Source organism: Bubalus bubalis, chromosome 12 (assembly GCF_019923935.1).
Source record: "Bubalus bubalis isolate 160015118507 breed Murrah chromosome 12, NDDB_SH_1, whole genome shotgun sequence".
In the NCBI taxonomy this organism is placed as follows: domain Eukaryota; kingdom Metazoa; phylum Chordata; class Mammalia; order Artiodactyla; family Bovidae; genus Bubalus; species Bubalus bubalis.
This window is the reverse complement of record NC_059168.1, coordinates 78,316,697-78,323,220: the sequence shown is the minus strand read 5'-3', so window position 1 is coordinate 78,323,220 and position 6,524 is coordinate 78,316,697.

Genomic DNA, 6,524 nt, shown 5'->3' with positions numbered 1-6,524 from the left:
GCACCCAAGCGGCAAGGTGGGAGGCTGGGTGTGAGAAGAGAGGGCTGCCAAGAATTCCCACCCCCAAGCAGACATGCCTGGGAGAGCAGGGGCTTGAAGAAAAGAACAGCTAAGGGTTTCGGGTTAAATGACAGCTTAAACACACACATCCAGTTTCACTTTTCCCCCACAGTCTTACTAAAATAATAGAGAGGACGGTTGGCCTGGTGGCTCAGTGGTAAAGCATCTACCTGCCTATGCAGAAGACATGAGTTCAGTCCCTGATCCAGAAAGATCCATACGTTGGGAAGCCCGTGCATCACAACTGTTGAGCCTGTGCTTGAGAGCCCAGGAGCTGCAATCTGAGTCTACGTGCCACAACTCCTGAAACCCATGCGCCCAAGCGTCCACACTCCACAACAAGAGAAGCCAAACTAGAGAAAAGCCTACACAGCAATGAAGACCCAGCACAGCCAAAGTTGCTCACTAAGTCACTTCAGTCATGTCCAACTCTCTGCGACGCTATGGACTGTAGCCCTCCAGTCTCCTCTGTTCACCGGATTGTCCAAGTGAGAATATTGGAGTGGATTGCCATGCCCTCCTCCAGGGGATCTTCCTGACCCAGGGATAGAACCTGTATCTCTTTATGTCTCCTACATTGGCAGGCGGGTTCTTTACCACTAGTGCCACATGGAAGCCCAAATAAATAAATACAAATTATTAAGATAATATGAAGAATAAGGAAAACAGAAGAGCTAACAGCAATTACAACTTGGGAAGATGACATAGCTTCCAGAAGTGGAAGTAGGAGAGACAAGATTTTAATTGCTAGAGCATTAGTCCAGGAGTTCAATACTAACCTAACAGAAATGATGATGAAAGGGCATCGCTGTGATGGGATGCTCACAGAGCTTCCAGGGAGGTGGGCCCTGCTCCCCTCACCTCCCCCAGGTCTATCTGTCCTGTGACATCACCATCCTACTGGGATGAGGGCTTTGGTGCCACAATGTGGAGTCAGGGCCCAGAGCAAAAAGGGAGACTAGGTAGGGAGAGAAGAAGGGACGGGAAGGCCGTCTTCTAGGATGCAGAAGTGTGGAAGGACTTCCAGGAACACCCAGGAAGCCAGGAGAGCTAGGAATCTTCTGTGACCAGTTTCCAGCTAAGGCCAGTCTGTGAAGGAGAGAGGCTTGCATGTCCCCAGCTCTGAGACAGTCCTGGGGGAGATTCGAGGCCAGTCCTGCCCTCCTGAGAGCCTCTGCCTCAGCAGGCCTTCCCAGCCCACCCCAGACCAGCTCAGGGTGCTGGCAGCTGCCCCCCTGTAACTGCACCCGAGGGGCTGAGGAGAGCAGGCTGGGGGTGGAGGAAGCACGTGCCTTCTGGGATGTGGTACCCACAGCCAGCCTGGCAGGGGCCACGTGGAGGCCCAGAGGAGAGGCAGGAGCAGCGGGGATGAACTCATACTTTCCTGGGCTCAGGATCATAAACCCGAGACGCTGAGCAATGGCCCCAGGTGTGTGCTCTCCCAGTTTCGCTGGGATAATAGCTGGGAACAGCAGGAGGCTGACCTGGTTTCGATGGTGTGGTGTGGCTCTGGCGCCTCCTCCCCTGCCTTCCTCACCCACTTTCTGGAGAAGCCAGGCCTGCACCAAGGCACCAGGGAGCCTGGGCCAGAGCTCAAAGGGGATGGGTGTCTCTGAGGGGCTAAAACCCCTTCCCTAGAGAGGCTATATCAGGACAAGCCCAGGTGTCCAGAGTGGGGACAGCCCTCTGCACCCTTTTTGGGGGCCCCCCTGCTCTCGGCCCCTACAAGTCACTGTTCACAAAGATCTAGAACTGGCAGGATTCTTAGGGTCCTCTGGTCTCCAAAACCTGTCCCTTCACAGATGGAGAAATAGACCCAGAACGGGGAAGAGAGCAGTCATAAAGGCAGGCAGTGGCAGGGCCGAGACTCTGCTCAAATTTCTGAGTTTCTAGCACATCCTTGTCCTTCTGCCTCAATGGAAGAGCAGGGAAAGGAACCATTGACCCGGCAGAGAACCTGGGAGACTCCCCCAGGAGACACACCCAGGCTGCGGAAGTGAACAGAAGCAATTCTCCTGGGTGATGCTGAAGGTCTCGGACCCACCGGAAACCGCCTAGCTCCCTAGACGTCAGGGGGCAGGGCATCCCGTGGGAAAGGCAGCAACCTGGCCACAGAGTGCCAGGGCGTCAAAGGGTCAGCTCCTGTCTCCCCAGTCCTGGGACAACCGGGCTTCCCTCGTCTGTTCCTCCAATTCAGAGCTCAACTCAGACACCGCAGAGTTGTTGGGAGAGCATCCCCTCACCCTGGAGAGACAGGAGAGCGTCCCAGCCTGCTCCCACCCTCCTCTGCAGGCCCTGGAGGCAGACAGCCTTCCCAGCTCCCAGGTTACCGCCCGCGACCCCACCCCTACAAAGTCCCTTTGCACTACACTTGGTCCAGGTGAGGTGAGACTAGACGGGGAGGGAAGGGGTCAGGGTCAAGGTCAGGGGTGGGTCAAGGCTGGGGAGGGGCTGCAGGGAGGATGGTCCTTTGGAGCTATTAATTCTTGCCCTGGTCTCTGTGCCCATGAGGTCCCAGAGTGGAAACAAACTCCCAACACCCTCTGTCCCCACTCCGAAGCCCCCTCCACACCCCCATCGGCATCTTTCATGGAGGCGGGGGCTGGGGGCTGGGGGCTGGGATGGAGACCTGGTCAGTATCAGCCTGGCTGATGCCAATTAAGACCCAGGAATTCCCTGTCCCTGACTCTGGGCTCAGATCAAAAGACCCTAGCCCTGGGATGAGGGGCTCCAGACCGTAAATCAGAAGGGGCCGGGCTTCCGGCTAACAAGCTGCCCTGGCTCAGACCAGAGCAGGTCCGGATCCTGTTTCACTCCAGGAAGCAGCCGGCCCAGAGTGAGGGCCCCGGGAGGCCCTGGACCCCAGAGCGCCCATGTCCCCACAGCACCCAGCATTGCTCAAGTGAATCCTGGGGTCAGTGTCGGCAGTTGGTCTGGGGGGCGGGGTGGGAGGGGGTAGATGGAATGCGAGGAGCCACATGGGCCCCTGGCTGCTCCCATCCCTCGGGCTCCCAGAACTGCTCTCTGCTCTCCGTGCCTACTGTCTGGCCCCAGAAGAATGTTAACCGCTAACATCTGGGTTCAGGAGCCTCCGGAAGAGCAGACGTCTTCACCTCCTTTGATTCCCTTCACACAGCGGGGGCTTTTTACATTTTAATTTGAGGTGACCTCTGACCTGAGTTTCTATTCCCATAGATTCCAGATATTTCCTGTGCCCTCAGATAACCTCCCAAGCGGGCCCCTGCCTGACCAGAAGCCCCTGCAAAGGGGTCACTGCGTCTCCCAAATGTGGTCTGAGCAAGTCTGGGAGCCCCTCTGCGCCCCCCTCCCCACCGGCCTCGGGTTCCTTCCCATTACCCTCCTTCTCCTCTCTCAAGGGTCAAAGACGGCCTGCACGCTCCCCTCCCCCAACAGCTCCCCAGAACTCTGGGCCCAGCTCCCTTCTTCCCCCACCCACCCCAGAAAGGCAAGGCTACAGGCACCCTTGGTCCCTGCTCTTGGGATCTCCAATAACAACAGCAAAGAAGCATTGGTGGAGCTCCTGTCTGTGGCACAAGAATGTTCCTAATTCTCCAATGAGGGGGCCAGCACTGGAGAAGAAAAGGGACACCCAGAGCACACAGCTGGCCATGCCAGAGCTGATCAGAAATGAGGTGCCTCTCCCGGTGAGAGACAGAAAGCCTCACACAAGGCTGCTTGGTCTTGGAGAGGCTGGAGCATGGGGTAAGTCCACCCGGTGTGTGTTTGGGAGGCTGAGGTCCTTCCACATGGATGTGGCCCACCCATCTCAGCATGGTGAGCAGTGTGGCAAAGCACCAGGGGTCTCAGCAAAAGCTACAGGGGGCAGAGAGGGGACAAGCAGGGCAGGGGTGGGATGGAGTGGGGTGGATCAGACCCTGAGCCTTCACCTCCTGCTCTTTCCAAGTAGCCTTTGGACTAAACGGAGGAGTTGCCTGTCTGTGGGTCCCCACTGTGTGCCCGGCACTGTGCTAAACAATGCTGGGGGTGGGGTGCGAAAGGGGGGACATCCTGAGCCTGGCCTTCAAGGCACTGAGACCAGCGGAGGAGTGTGTGAAGCTGCCCCAGGACCGGAGCTGCAACTTGGAGGGTCAGGGTGGGGCAGGACCGGGAGGGCTCCCTGCAGGTGGGAACTTTCCAGCAGGGCCTCCCTAAATCACCCACACAGTCTGGGTCAGGGCCCAGAGCCATCACTGAAGGGCGGCCACTCCCATCAGTCTGACGTTCTCCAGAGCCCAAGATCCAACAGGAGCGCTGGGGTGGCCCACCGCCCCCTTCCCCCAGGCCAGAGACTAATGACACCCTCGGGCAGCCTCATTGGTCCCAAACCCCAGCGCCACTGCCAGCCCAGCCTTCTCAGCAGTGGTTCACTCACACGACTCCCCGTGAAAGCCTCCCCTGCTCCCAGCCCGGCCCCAGTGTGCCCAGTGACTCACACTGCCTTCCCAGGCCTGGCTTACCACAGCTGACGTCACCATCGCCCACCCCGCCCAGCAAACCCTCCTGAAGCTTCTCTTTCCTCTCATCCATCTTCTTCCTCCGAGTCAGGACGGCTGGAGCTCGAAAGGATCTGAGGGAGATGGGGCAGCCTCGCTACGATCTGGGGAAACAGAGACCCTCAGAGGGCCCAAGAAGTCAGTTCCAGTTCGAAGTCTGAGGGCTTTAGAACTTGTCTCTTTGACTGAAAGGGGTTGACTTAGGGCTCCATCAGGGATGTCAGGGGAACAACCACTGCTCTGCCAGTCCCCCCTCACATCTGCCTGGGGAGGGGGAGGCTGAAAACCAGGGCCTAGCATCCCTGGGGACCTTGGCTGCCATCTAGAAACTGAGGATCAGCCAACCCCTTCCCACCACCCACGTGGGGAGTGGCCAGCCCTTCCTCACAAACATCAGTCCTTTCAGAGAAAGTCAAGAATAGAAGGGTAGCACACATACCCCAGTGTTAATTGCAGCACTATTTACAATAGCCAGGACACGGTAGCAACCTAGATGTCCATCAACAGATGAATGGATAAAGAAGTTGTGGTACGTATACACAATGGAATCAATGGCATATTACTTAGCTTGTAAAAAGGAATGCATTTGAGTCAGTTCTAATGAGGTGGGTGAACCTAGAGCCTATTATAGAGTGAAGTAAGTTAGAAAGAGAAAGACAAATATCATATATTAATGCATGCATATGGAATCTAGAACGATGGTATACTGATGAACCTATTTGCAGGGCAGCAAAGGAGACACGGTCATAAAGGATAGACTTTTGGACACAGTGGAGGAAAGAGTGGGTGGGATAATTTGAAAGAGTAGCATTGAAACATACACATTACCATACGTAAAATAGTTAGCCAGCAGGAATTTTCTATATGACGCGGGAACCCAAAGCTGGTGCTCTGTGACAACCTAGAGAGGTGGGATGGGGAGGAAGGTGGGAGGAAGGTTCAAGAGGGAGGGGACATAGGTATACCTTTGGCTAATTCATGTTGATGTATGCCAGAAACCATCACAATACTGTAAAATAATTATCCTTCAGTTAAAAATAAAATACAATTTAAAAAAAGAATAGAAGGGTAGAAGCAGGTAAAATCCTGCCAAATACAGGGATCACAGGTGAGGGGACCCTCCAAGCACCTAGAGGTGACAAGGAGAGGTAGACAGGAGGCGAATGTCTGCCAGTCCTCGGGGAATGCCTTGTGCTCCAGGAGGTAAGAACATCTGTGGAGCAGTGGTTTTCAAAGAGTGATCGCTGGTTCAGCAGCATCGGCAACACCTGGAAACTTACTAGAAATACAAATTGCAAATCCTCTAGCTCTACCCCAGACCCACAGAATCAGACACTTTGAAGGAGAGGTTGGTGAGAATACACACTCAAGTTTGGAAACGCCATAAAGAATAGCTAAGTGATGAGCAGGTCTGGTACCTAGTCAGCACCTGCCAGTCCTGGACCCAGTGGGACTCACCAATGGCCCCAAGAGCCCATTCTGTCTGTCCTGACTGTGATCCCCTCCTGCCAAACCCAGCAGGACTTCTGCAAACAGGACAATCCAGAGGGGTCTTAAATGAGCCTCGTGACCAGAGATGTATCCTATTGGGATGGATAGACCCAAAGGCACATCGTTCATCCTTTGCCTCTGTCCATTTGCCATGTTGCCTCTGTGCCTGCAGATAGGATTCGACCTCAGTTTCCCTGCCTCACACTATGTGTGTGTGAGTGTGTGTGTGTGTGTGTGTGAAGTCACTTCAGTCGTGTCTGACTCTTTGTGATCCCATGAACTATAGCTCTCCAGGCTCTTCTGTCCATGGGATTCTCCAGGCAAGAATACTGGAGTGGGTTGCCATGCCCTTCTCCAGGGGATCTAACCCACCCAGGGATCGAACCCGCATCTCTTACATCTCCTGCAATGGCAGGCAGGAGCCTACACCCAGCTTGCCATTAACCTTAGAACCCTTCT